Genomic DNA, 14,717 nt, shown 5'->3' with positions numbered 1-14,717 from the left:
ACTTTTCGGTCATCAAAACAAAACATTATTTTTCTCGGATTGGTGCGAATGTTACTTACGACATAATGAAAATTTGCTCTTGATATACTGTCCGAATATAGGATCAAATCCCATTTTTAAATTTATTTGCCAGCCAAATTGCTTTTTGACGTAATCACCTTCCGATCAAAATAGTTTTTGATGTTACTTAAGTCACCCAATTTCTATGGAGATGCCGTTTGACTTAAGTAACAGCGCTGAGAAACCCGTGAAAAGTGTACGTTCGTCGTTTCGCTTTCTCATTATTAAAGTGAATAAATCGAACTGTTTGTTGCTAAGATGATTTCGGTGGTCCTAAAATGATGAATGGGCTGCACGTAAGGAGACGTAATTGATAATTCTCCCGAATATCCTGGTAAATACACTTTGACTTAAGTAACAATAGGGGCCACCAAACGACGTATAATAACTTTTGACTCAAAAACCAGTATTTCTTAGCATGAAAGCTAGCGATTTGCATTTGTATGATTAAAACTCTGCTAAATATGTTAAACATTGCTATCACTATGAGATTATATGTGTTTACTTGGAAATAGGAATAACTTTTCGGTCATCAAAACAAAACATTATTTTTCTCGGATTGGTGCGAATGTTACTTACGACATAATGAAAATTTGCTCTTGATATACTGTCCGAATATAGGATCAAATCCCATTTTTAAATTTATTTGCCAGCCAAATTGCTTTTTGACGTAATCACCTTCCGATCAAAATAGTTTTTGATGTTACTTAAGTCACCCAATTTCTATGGAGATGCCGTTTGACTTAAGTAACAGCGCTGAGAAACCCGTGAAAAGTGTACGTTCGTCGTTTCGCTTTCTCATTATTAAAGTGAATAAATCGAACTGTTTGTTGCTAAGATGATTTCGGTGGTCCTAAAATGATGAATGGGCTGCACGTAAGGAGACGTAATTGATAATTCTCCCGAATATCCTGGTAAATACACTTTGACTTAAGTAACAATAGGGGCCACCAAACGACGTATAATAACTTTTGACTCAAAAACCAGTATTTCTTAGCATGAAAGCTAGCGATTTGCATTTGTATGATTAAAACTCTGCTAAATATGTTAAACATTGCTATCACTATGAGATTATATGTGTTTACTTGGAAATAGGAATAACTTTTCGGTCATCAAAACAAAACATTATTTTTCTCGGATTGGTGCGAATGTTACTTACGACATAATGAAAATTTGCTCTTGATATACTGTCCGAATATAGGATCAAATCCCATTTTTAAATTTATTTGCCAGCCAAATTGCTTTTTGACGTAATCACCTTCCGATCAAAATAGTTTTTGATGTTACTTAAGTCACCCAATTTCTATGGAGATGCCGTTTGACTTAAGTAACAGCGCTGAGAAACCCGTGAAAAGTGTACGTTCGTCGTTTCGCTTTCTCATTATTAAAGTGAATAAATCGAACTGTTTGTTGCTAAGATGATTTCGGTGGTCCTAAAATGATGAATGGGCTGCACGTAAGGAGACGTAATTGATAATTCTCCCGAATATCCTGGTAAATACACTTTGACTTAAGTAACAATAGGGGCCACCAAACGACGTATAATAACTTTTGACTCAAAAACCAGTATTTCTTAGCATGAAAGCTAGCGATTTGCATTTGTATGATTAAAACTCTGCTAAATATGTTAAACATTGCTATCACTATGAGATTATATGTGTTTACTTGGAAATAGGAATAACTTTTCGGTCATCAAAACAAAACATTATTTTTCTCGGATTGGTGCGAATGTTACTTACGACATAATGAAAATTTGCTCTTGATATACTGTCCGAATATAGGATCAAATCCCATTTTTAAATTTATTTGCCAGCCAAATTGCTTTTTGACGTAATCACCTTCCGATCAAAATAGTTTTTGATGTTACTTAAGTCACCCAATTTCTATGGAGATGCCGTTTGACTTAAGTAACAGCGCTGAGAAACCCGTGAAAAGTGTACGTTCGTCGTTTCGCTTTCTCATTATTAAAGTGAATAAATCGAACTGTTTGTTGCTAAGATGATTTCGGTGGTCCTAAAATGATGAATGGGCTGCACGTAAGGAGACGTAATTGATAATTCTCCCGAATATCCTGGTAAATACACTTTGACTTAAGTAACAATAGGGGCCACCAAACGACGTATAATAACTTTTGACTCAAAAACCAGTATTTTTTAGCATGAAAGCTAGCGATTTGCATTTGTATGATTAAAACCCTGCTAAATATGTTAAACATTGCTATCACTATGAGATTATATGTGTTTACTTGGAAATAGGAATAACTTTTCGGTCATCAAAACAAAACTTTATTTTTCTCGGATTGGTGCGAATGTTACTTACGACATAATGAAAATTTGCTCTTGATATAGTGTAATAGCAGGAGCATCGATTGACACTGATAGCTCGACTTTGTTTACCTTTGTTACATTCGACGTAATGAAAATTTGCACTTGAAAAAACGTACGCAGCCAATTTTCCTTTTGAAAAACCTTTGCGCCTCTACAGGCGAACATTAGCAAGTTTGGTTTCATCGACGGCATCTACCGCCGTTTTGTACCATCATCGATTATCACTCTCCGCATCCTTTGCTTTATCATCGATCGCCACTTGTCAAACAGAACAGAACAAAAAGTTCACGAAGAGAGCGAATCGCAAATCGCTTAAATAGATTGGAGGTGAAGCGGTTTTTCATTTGTTTATTGAAAATAAAAATATCCTATATGTGAAAGAATTTAAAGCTAACGAGGCAATTGCTCATGTAGTGTGTTGGGTAGTGCATTACGTTATCAATGTTCATGCGGTAAGTATGCATGCATTTTGGTTTATCCTTTTCGTGTTTTATGATGAACCAAGGTGTATATTAATACAAGTATAAGGTGGGAACATCACAGTCCAGGAACGAATAAAGGGAGTAAAGCCCTCAAGTTAAATATGGACCAAGGTGACTTCATATAGGTGTTCTAATGTGTCAAATTCATGATTCAGCCATGTTGGATTTTTGTATGGGACAGCGACCCAGTTTGTTTACAATTTGCACTAAAACCGCACTTTCCCCCCGCGACCTCCTCGCCTATATAGTGACAAAGCTGTATCACCATTTATATACCCACCATGATATGGACGACTGTCACCACAAAGCTGAAAACAAGCTGTTCCAATTGGCGTTGCCGGCACCGTCGAGAAATCGTGTCTTCTAGTAAATATTGACAGTTTATTACGGGAATTTTCAGTGGAGTGAAAGGATAGTACGGAGTCCGCTATGTTTCACGCACAGTCTGACGTTTGCTTATGGATTTTAGTAAAGAGCCTGTCAAATGCATAAGATGTCTCTTTATAAATTCAGGCTCTTTAGATTTTAGCATTGGAGTAACGAGCTACAGAGTCGCCGTCCACTCCAATCGAACAAACCGGTGCATTTTGACGGTTCGATTGGAACTGTAGGGCTTTAGGAACGAGGGGCTTCTACCAAGCTTGGATGATGACCAAACAGGACTTCTTGTCTGTGACGTGTTCTTCTCTCGCGGAAACGACCGTGCAAAAACTATTTCATCATGGGCGACGCAGTCGACTGTCAAAATATAGGAAAATAGATTCCCTGCACGGAGAAAAAATACTACCCAAAATTTGTGTTCTTTTAACTTAATTTTAAGTTGAGCTTCTTAACACCGACAAACCGACATAACACTTAATTTTGACTTATGCCCGAAAAACATGAACTGTCGATTTAAATGTGCAATGATCCGAACTGTCAAAACCATAGGATTTTTTTATCTAGATAATGTATCCAGAATAGATCAGACACGAACCAATTCATAACTTTTGCATGCGGGTTAATGGCTTAGCTAAATATTTCCCGCGATCACGAAGCCAGATGTTAGTAGTGTGCTTTGGTCAGAAATTTTATTATTTTTGCTATGGTCATTCAAGTCGGTTTGTCGGTGTTCTTATTGCACTCGTTATTTTTGTCAAAAACAGGAACGCGAGATTCGCAAATAACCACGAAATTTTGGTTATTATTCTATCACAACGGACAATTTAAAAGTATCGTAGTTGGTAGCACCCCCATCTGTTCAGTGTAGTGCCCACCACAGTGTACTCAACAGATGGCGGTAATGTTTTACGTGGATTTCATAAGGCATTACAATTTGATAGATGGTTAAAAAAAGGCTACAGTCGAGTCTCGTTATAGCGAAAAATAATTACTGATACCGAAACTTTTAAATTCGTGAGATAGCAAATTAGTAAATAATTTGGTTCAATAATCTGAAAAAAAAAAGAAATATCGGTCCTTCTACATCATCTGCACTCTTAGCTATGATTATCTAAAATTATCGGTTTGTTTTACCGATAAAAATCGTTAAGTTTTACCTTAAAGAGGCTATTTTTAAGTATAAATTAGGACTTTTTTAACGTTAATTATTTATATTTATTTATAAACTCGATGGAAAAAAACGCAGTAGGCTCTTCCCGCGAACGGTTGGTTTTGTTTTCGCTGGCGCTGATTTCATCCTGTTGTCCGCATATTATTTTGATTGTAATAAGTCAAAAAATATTAGTCTCGCGTGTGGATAAGTGTAAATTAAGAGCTATCACGGTTTAAGAAGCTTTTTAGTGATATTGTAATTAACGTGAAAACTCTGGGACAAAAATTTGTTTGGAGTTACTGTGGTGTCGCGTTGGTCGGTTTTTCTTTTTGCTTGTTTTTGGTGCTTTACCTCCCTCCCAAAAAGAGTTTTACCGGGTATTTTTTTCTTTTCTTGGTGCTGGCCTTCTGCCTTCCGGAGGATGCACGCGAATGAGGTGTTAGGCAAAAATTCGGTGCAAATGAAAAGCATCGCATGTCATTCAAAATGTTGCGTTCGGTTGTAAAAACAACGCGGAAGATTTTTTCGATTACCGCGAGTGAACAAAATTTGGTGAGATCCATCTGATTATAAATCAATCATAAATGCATATTTCCATATATTACTAAATACTTCCAGATTTCGAAATGTGATATTTCGAAATCTGGAAATGTGTTTGAAGTATGTACCATTATTCATAGTGTTTACATGCGGGGCTTATTGTATGTGAAAGTAACCTCAGAATGGACGTGAAATACCAGGCATTCTGAAATGGGTTGCTGAATCTGCAGTAGAGCTATCGCTTTCTAACTCCAGGACTAAACTTGCTTTAAATTATTACATCAAGGATTGTTGTAAGCAAATTTCTTCCATAATATCACTGCCGGCCAGTGGGGGTTAGATTGAACACACACACACACACACACACACACACACACACACACACACACACACACACACACACACACACACACACACACACACACACACACACACACACAATCGACACTAAACTCGAGGGAGGCGTCACATCAGGGGATAAGTCACTCTGCCACCTTGTGACTGTGTTAATTGTGTTTCAGGGTGTTTCTAAGTCGAACGAGCTGTCAAAACGTCAAGCGGCAACATACAATGTTTACTGGCAACCATAATTTCCACAACACTGAAAATGACAGATCCCCCTGCGACCGTAGTTGTTTATTGGCGATGACGGTGACTCTGTAGCTGCCTACGGAGTTTCACGAGCCTACAAACGGTCCTTCTGATGGAAGCTCAGTCAATTAGGTTTTGCACCGTCGGGGTTAACCTCAATCTGATGACAGTTCAGTGGTACTGTTTACGTGAACTTAGTTGATTTTTTCTTGGGTACATTGTCTCGATAATTTTTTAGACTGCAGTGAGATGTAAACCACATGTCTGCATTGTCAACAAGCAGCATCCTTTCACCGCGCTGTTCCTCGACAATTTGCAAGTTAAAATTCGGAAATTTTAGAATATTTTTTTCGAAAAAACGACTAAGTGTTTGTAAACAGTACCACTGAACTGTCAAAAAGGTTCAGCCGATTAACACTGAGTTCAGTCGTGACGTCACGTTGCAGAACCTAATTGCTGCATCTCGCATCCCGTATCAAGATACTGCTGACCTGGCAAACTTTGTCTGAAGACTCCTATACCACCAAATCAGGCGACTACCAGCTTACGAATTACGGCGAAGGTTATACCACCGACAAACCGACATGAATAATCATACAAAGTATCATCAAATTTATGATCAAAGCACAAAACTGACATCTGCCACCGTGTTCGCGAAAATTGTGTATCCTAGCCACGAACACGCATACAAACTGTATGAGTTGGTTCGTGTCTAATCTATTCCGGGCAAATTATTTTTATCTAGATAACATCTTTCTATGGTTTTGACAGATGGGATCGCTGCACATTTGAATCCGGCGTTATCTCGATCAAGAGTTAAGTTTAAGTTTCATGTCGGTTTGTCGGTGGTTGTACATCATCTACCGAGGGGAATAAGGTCTGGATTATGGTGGCGTTTCGCGAGAATGGTTCGTCAATCCAATCCAATGTACTGTCTGTTCGAGTATGCCAACAAAAACAGATACAGTCTACAAATCAGTCCCGTCTGCTACGTTAATCCAGATCACTTGCATTATTTTAAATTTATTGGCAGATTAATCGCGATGGCCCTGTACCTCTGGCTTTACGATGCCGTTCTACAAGCGAATGCTGAACAAGAAACTAACTACCCAAGATATCGAAACGATTGACCGAAGTTTTACAATTCGCTCATCTTGGTGCGGGATAACAATGATGATCACGGATATAAATCTCCTTATACTTTTTGGCAAATTTCTATTACTGATTATTCATAAAATGTATAAGTCAACTAATAAGCAGACGCCTTGCAAAAAGTTAATGAAGCTCATGTGCCAAATGAAATGTATAAGCGGTCATGCATTCTTTTAGGACCTATGTGGTTTGTCTTATGGAATGTATAAGGCTGATGTTTTGGCAAAAATGTATAAGTGAAACACATGAATAAAATAATTGATTTTCGTTTCGTGATGATAGATGAGTGCGGCTTGGAATTGTGGTTTAGTGTGGATTTCGAGCTCTAGGGGCAGATTATTCTTCACGAGTTGAAGGAGGAATGCGTTAAGGATCGAGTTACGGAGGAAAATAAGAAGGAGTTCATTTCACCAACCAATCGTTCTAAATATTCTAAAATTTGATAGGTTGAACCAATCCTCGTTTATAGTACGTTCAGACTACAGAGTTATAACAAAGATGAATACTAAGATGAAACTGTCGGAAGAAAAACTTTCTATTTTATTGTCCTTTTTCGCGGTCCCTTTCATCTAATAAATACCCCCCGTATTCAAGGTAATTTTGTGGTTTTGCTGCCCCCTCGGTAGAGATGAAATTTTGCGCTCATTTTCATCAAAACAATCACACCAAAATCAGAGATGTCCCATGTTTTAATTACTCGATTAACAACTAATCGATTATTTTTTGTTCGCTGTACTGCCATTTTTCCACCAATGTTTGAAACGATCGGTGATGATCCTCTGGAGATGTTAATGCTTATATCTGCATGATATAATCGATAACAAATATTTTACTTTTCGGTTCGTTAATCGATTAATTGATTATTCGAATGTAAATCGGCCATCACTAGATGAATAAGAAACGTCATTTCAAATATAAGGACCGTGCATAAATAATGATACAATTTGAAAGGGGCCGGGGCTAATAACAAATTACGTCCCCAGGTAACTGAAATAAACACGAGTGCTCACCGGTTGGTTACAACATGTTATAGCGCTATCTTGATGGTGGTTTCTGTGTTGCAATTATTTGACAACCGTTATAACATGTTATAACTCTCCAGTCTGGACAGCGTTTTACTCGTTAGAGAGGTTCAGAACAATTAAAAACAGATCATACTGTCAAAGATGAATGTTAAAATTAGAACATGGATTGTTCTATAGAGATATCCACGTCTGGCTGTATTAGTTGGTGCGATATGTGAGAGTGTGTTAGTTTTCCTCGGTTATCCGAGGAAAATACACAGCAAAAAAAGTTGTTGAATATTACATCGAAACTGATGCAACCAGGTCAATCCATCGGTTGTGTAATATCACATTGTACGATGTACATCGATTTTGCGAACAAAATTACATCCATTGATGTAACATTGCATCTGCTTTTTGCTATTACATCATTATTTCATACATCAGCTTGAATTACGTTGATCGATATTACATTTTTTTTTTGCTGTGTACATAACAAATCGCTGTCAAACTCATTTTTACAGATCTAATTTCATACATTTTTTAGGTTAGCCAGAGGAAAATAATAAACAACTTTACACGGTAATGCACCAGCTAGTGTGCGTGCGTTAAACGTCACTAATCTCTATACAAATCACACCGAGGGGGGCTAAGATGATGATATTTCCTAAGGTAATCGTACTTATTTAAAATAGTTCCAGTGCTGCAACAATCATGAAATTTTGGATTCCGGTTCAATTTTTGATGCAGATTACGAATATGCATTTACCTCAATACCCTTAAAGAACCCTACTGAGTAACATGATAGTAATTGAGTTGTTTAATTTTCAAAAACATACCGGTTTTTACACATCTCAATTTCAAAACAAGATTTAAATTTTAAATTTTTGAAAATTTTTGTTGACAGCTCGCTTTAATACAAAGTCCCACAGAGGGGCGCTAAGATGGTGATTTTTTGCAAATGTTATCGCACTTGATGTAATTTAGGATTTCGGTTCCATATTTCATGCAGATTACGAATATGTATTTACCTCAATACCCCGAAACAACCCAATTGGGTTCTTTAATTTTGTTTTTTTTTCGGTTTTTATACATCATCTAAAAGAACTTCGTTTTCTGAGCACAGCGATTTTTTTTTTTCGAACCCTCACAATTTCATCTCGATTTCAACCAAAATAATAACTTCACCCATACATGGCGACACCGAGGGCCGCTAATAAGGTGATTTTTACAAATTTATTTATTTATTTATTTATTTCGTCAACCAACGTAGACTAGTACATATTAGAATACAGTTTTGTTTTCTTAAATTTATTTATTTATTTCGTCAACTTTGGACAAAAGGTTAAAAGTATAATTTTTTCTTTAATAAAAATTAAGCAGTGTCAGCTTTCCTATTTTTTATGAGTTATAATGCCTTATGGAGTAAAAATGTTGTTTTAGTTTATGCCGAGACATTGTAAAGTCAATGGTTTCGCAGTATTGATTGTAAGAGGCCATCATGCGGTTTAATGGCCCATATTTTGCATAATTTGTACGATGATGTTTTATGGCAAATAAATTTCGATTTCGGAGTTGCCGAGTGGGTGCATGGAAATTTAATTTTGATAAAAGTTCTGTTGAGTCAATTCGCTGCGAAACGATATCATTTACAAATGAAACCATTGCATATTCACGACGCTCTTTTAATGTTTGTATGTTTATAAGCATGCAGCGTGCTTCATATGATGGAAGAGGAAATGAAGTCCAACCTAATTTACGAAGAGCGTATAATAGAAATTGTTTTTGTACGGATTCTAATCTTTCTTCGTGCGTGATTGAAAAAGGAGACCATACAATGCTGCAATATTCCAGCATTGACCTCACATAGGCAATATATAGTGTTTTAATTGTGTATGGGTCCTGAAAGTTATAGCAAAAGCGCTTGATAAAGCCTAGCATGTTATTTGCCCTGTGAATAATTGTGTTGTAATGGTCTATGAAAGTTAGTTTAGAGTCTAAGATAATTCCTAAATCCCTAACTCTTTCACATTTTTCTACATTTTGATTTCCTAGTGCAATTGAAATATTTGAAGTTGTAATCATACTTATTTAAAATAGTTCCAGTGTAACGAAATTGATTAAATTTTTGGTTTGGGTTCCATTCTTTTTTCTCCAGATTACGAATATGCATTTACCTGAGCATTTACCTCAATACCCTTTAATAACCTAATTCCTCATATTCAAGTATTCGTAGTAGTTTCAGTTATCGGTAGTAACAAAGTTAATCTAAACGTAACAGAGTAATTTTCATTAATTGTATAATATTCGCAGTAATTCGTGGTAATTTCATAGGCACTGACCGGTAATTAATGTGAGTAGAAACCCCTCGACCAGGACTAGACTGTACGAAAACATCATCCACTGTTCGACCATTCAAATTAAAACATTAAAATCGCTTTTTCGAATGATAGTTGCAACTGAATGACGGCTGTTTTATAATCAGATGATGTTCCTCTCGAATACAGGGTGAACATTGACACGAGAAGCGAACAGACCTCAGTTGAAATACGTAACGCTCTCTGTAGAATGATTGTCATCCCAAATTGAAATGTATATGGTTTGGATCAGCCTTATAACGCAAATCATCCAAAACGATAACCCTAGTAAAATTTGTATGGCTATTTTGCTTAACGACGTGTTCGGGGCATCATCCAAACCTTTTGTGGAATATGTATACCATTTGGGTTATCGTTCATTTATGGTATTTGTTTATTAGGGAATGCAAATAATTCCCGTGCAAATAACAAACTTCATTTGCAGATCTGAACAGACAAACGAGGTGGAAACATAGTCATCGCTATAAGAGGTGGTACGAACATTGGTAAAGCGTGGAAACAGAAAATTTAGTGCCAACATTTCAAAGGGGCGTAACTGCTTTTGTAAACAATGACTTTAGCCGTCAATTTCTCGCGAATGAAATCTTACCTCTCCAAAATAACAATGCTAGATGGTAGAGGAAACATTGCTCTACCTGCTGGTGTTATTATTTTTCATGAGTGAGCTTTTATTCGCGAGAAATCGACGGCTAAAGCCTTTGTTTACAAATGCTATTACGCCCCTTTGAAATTTTGGCACTGAATTGTCTATTTCGTGGTGGAGGAAGTTTCCTCTACTAACAAACAATTTTTGTATCCATAATGGAATGGCTGTTCATGACTATTCAATATGGAAATGTAAACAATCGAACTATAAATCTAGTTTTAAGCATTTGCAAGCCATCTGGTGTAGTGGTAAGCGTGATTACCTCTCACCCCAGCAGGCCTGGGTTCAATCCCAGTCGGCGCCGCCGGGATGTTCTGAGGCATAACATCTCTGATCACGCCTTCCTTCGGGAAGTAAAGCCGTTGGTCCCCGGTTCATGAGTTGATGGGTCGATAGGTAGGGTCCAGGTGTGGGAGCTGCCTTCCTGGCGTCGGTAGCATTGGTGCTCAGCACGGAAAACAAGATCGACGGAAAACAAATCCAAGGAAAAAAAAAAAAAGCCATCTTATTCTTAAATTGATGTCCTCTGGGCGCTGTATGGTGTACAGCCAAATCATCCGAAATTCGAAAACATATTGTTGACCTTGTATGATTGACATCGCAGGGGTACCAGGTTTTATAGACTTCCCTAATAAAATTGTTATAGTTATTTTGCTTAATGACGTGTTCAGGGTATCATTCAAACCATTTGTGAAATAGTTCTATTATTAGGGTTCTCGTTCGGTTATGGTATTTACCCACAAAAAAAAACGATCTTGAGTGAATAAGAGATAGTCATCAATTATATGAAAATTCAGCAGAGGGAATGCATTCTCCCTGTGACTGCATGAACTTGTACATTTTCCGCATTCATCATTCGCATTGCATATTTGTGTTTCCACTAGAGTCGGTGTATAGTGAGTCACGCCAAGAGAAAAACAGTTGAACTCGCATCACGGTTTTCGAAAGGTTCCCTTTCTTTTAACTTGGCAACAGAGGACTTCTGCATCAACTTCAAATTACTTTTAGCGAGGAAAAAAATTAACGGCTGTAGTAAATCATTATATCAGTGATTTTGTCGAATTATCTTAAATAAATATAGTAGAAATTGTCATTACTGATCATTACAAAACGTATCGCATGACAAATGTAATGCTCACTGCGTGTATATGACCATTTCTTCGATTACATTTTATATTTAATTGCAATACTTTTCGTGGACCTTTCATAGCATCGTAATGCTTGTTTACTTTGCACGATAGGTAGCCGGTTTGACAGCTCAATAGGTAGACTTGGCTTCACTCTTGGCGTGACTAGTTTCCACTATGGGATTTCACAAATTTGACAGTACCCTCTTAATTGGTCTATACATTTATGGTCCATAACAAACATGATCAACACATGCGAACTTTGCGTCTGTATTCTATATTTTACAGCTGTCGCTTACACCGCATGTGTTTGTTGTAAGTGTGTGGGTGAAAAATAGCAGGCAACTGAAAAATGCTGGTTTAGCAGCTCCTAGGAAAAAACAGTCGCACTGAACGGAATGTAGATGCCAGAAATGGATATTCGACGCGATGGATGGCGAATAAAGTTACCCGGATCATACTTTTTCTGCACATATTTGCAGCTTTCATCGCCACTTATTTTACACCTTTCCTTTTTCTTCCACAACATCACGCACTAAATCATGCTTGACATACACAGTTTTGGTCACGAACTGCTCATTTGCTAATAACTTTGCACATAGTTGACGAAACATAGTTCTTTTTGAAGCAGTAGATAGAATAGAGTTTAAGCTTGTTATAGATACTTTAAAAAAAGTCAATTTTAATTTTAGTATGGTTAACTACCCCATTTTCGGCCTATTAAGCACAACCCGCACTTAGTTTTTCTTAATCTAGCACAGTTTAGCACCAAACGGAATGTTATTATTACTGATGGCTTCCATATTTATTTACCTTTCCGTACGTACCGTAAGATTTGATAAAGAGAAACCAATCGTTGAGATATTGTCAAAAGTCTAACATTGCTTCTTGACGCCAAACTCGGCCTACGGATTCTAAACTCGGCCTAACGCATTGAAACGCCAATGAGTTAACTTCGGCCTATCGGATGAAGATAAAAATTGATTCGGTCGGAGCGCTTCTTTTGTTTTTGGGAATAATTGGTGCAAACCTTCATATCAAGCGTTCTCATTGACTTCGTTCCGTAGCTTATTAACTAAAGTATTGTACCAAACGCATTAACTCTGAAATCATGGATTTATTTGAAGCTTTGTGCTCGATAGGCCCAAAACGGGCGATAAGGCCGAACTAGTTCTCTACCCTAATAAACTGTATTTGTTTTTGCATTGTAAAAATGAAGTGAGAAATACTCGCTGCACTTCTCGGACCTTAAGTGTAAAAATTCGTTTGTGTTGATTCAAATGTTAAGATTTACCTTCTCTTTGCATATATATAGTAAACTATGATCCTAATCTATCAATTACTTTAAAGAAAAACAAATTTCAACAAATGAGCAGTTGGTGTGTACAACTGTGCATGACAAGCATGCACTAAATCACAAAACTTGCGTTTGCCTGGATTTGCAATTGGGTTGTTTAGGGGTATTGAGGTAAATACATATTCGTTATCTGCATTAAAAATGGAACCGAAATCGAAAACTTCATCAAATTTGGCACACTGGAACTATTTTAAATAAGTACGATTACATTGGCAAAAATCACCATCTTAGAGCCCCATGGTGGGACTTTGTATGGGAGCGAGGTGTCAACCATCAAAAATTTAAATCTTGGTTTAAAAATCAAGATCAATGTCTACGGGATCGATAAAAATATCGTTGTGCTCAGAAAACGAAGCTTTATCAGATGATGTATAAAAATCGGTATATTTTTCGAAGCTGAACAACCCAATTGTTCTTTCAAACCAACTTAATATTTTGCTGCAACAAACGACTTTCATCAACCACTTTGCTCGATGAATACCATTCATTGACTGTTTTTTCATGCATTCCCAACCGAAAACGAAAAAGGAACCCGAATGAAATCAAAATGGGAATAAAACCAGAGCGAAAGGGAGCGACTGTATGGGTGAGTATTTTGGAGAAGAGAAAGAGGGAATGCTTTTTGGTACCTATTCGCTTTACTGTGCATCCGTATGTACACCGAAAATAGTTTTCATGTAGCTTCAATTGGAAACGCACATGATTTTCATCCATAATCATAACTAATGGAATTCATCTGAATTTCTCATAACATTTATGCGATCACATTAATTTTATGTGATTTTTCATATGAATTCCATTGCCCTCATATTATTCATATGATTTTGTCGTGGGATTTGCTGATTTGGGATTTGATTTCATCCATTAGATGCAGTTTAGAGGCATTAGGTCGTATGAATAAAAGCGTTTACTTTACTTTTCCCGTAAGAAACGCACGGGAAAGTAAAGTCAACTCTTTTTATTCATACGGCCCATTGAATGGTATACAAAGTACAGCACATAAGGGAATGGTGAAATTGAATACATACTGCTGCTGCCGTTCGCTAGAAAAAAAGAACGATCAGATGCCCTGATTGTATGCAACACTGTCTTTAGTTGAGACCAGTGATGGCACGAGTCCTGGAGTTTAACATTTTTTCCTTAACATTTGATACTTTTTGCGATAACCATTGTGACGACACACAAAAACAAACTGGCAAGCGGCAAAAATGTCATGACATTTCTAAACTGTTTTCTGCCAGCGACAGAACATTTTCGCACAAAGAAGCAGACAAGACCGGCGGCGCGCGCGACATAAATTTATGTCGTGTAGAATTTTGCTGATTTCTGGCTAATTACTGCATTTATTTGATGTTTATTGCATGGAATTAAAAGATAAGAATGAAGACTGACCACTCATAAGCATTGATGTTAAAATTATGCGTAAATAAGGGAGTTGGTAATTTACTGTCACACGCAAGCCTGCAGCTAAAATTTCATTACAATAAACTGTTTGGAAAAATCAGGCTGCGAGATTTTA

General features: G+C 37.0%; 1 protein-coding gene across 1 annotated transcript in view; it reads left to right on the top strand.

Moving 5' to 3' along the window:
• The first annotated feature begins 2,707 nt into the window (after positions 1-2,707).
• Positions 2,708-14,717, top strand: part of LOC135710267 (uncharacterized) — a 41,424-nt gene continuing 29,414 nt past the window's right edge. The window contains exon 1 of the mRNA XM_065232893.1: positions 2,708-2,839. The gene's annotated coding sequence lies outside the window, so the exon portion shown is untranslated. The remainder of the gene's footprint in view (positions 2,840-14,717) is intronic.

Source organism: Ochlerotatus camptorhynchus, unplaced genomic scaffold (assembly GCF_037179485.1).
Source record: "Ochlerotatus camptorhynchus isolate MF236.1 unplaced genomic scaffold, CSIRO-AGI_Acam_v1.1 ptg000003l, whole genome shotgun sequence".
In the NCBI taxonomy this organism is placed as follows: Eukaryota; Metazoa; Arthropoda; class Insecta; order Diptera; family Culicidae; genus Ochlerotatus; species Ochlerotatus camptorhynchus.
The sequence above is the reverse complement of the archived record's forward strand: the minus strand, read 5'-3'. Positions and strand labels throughout refer to the sequence as shown.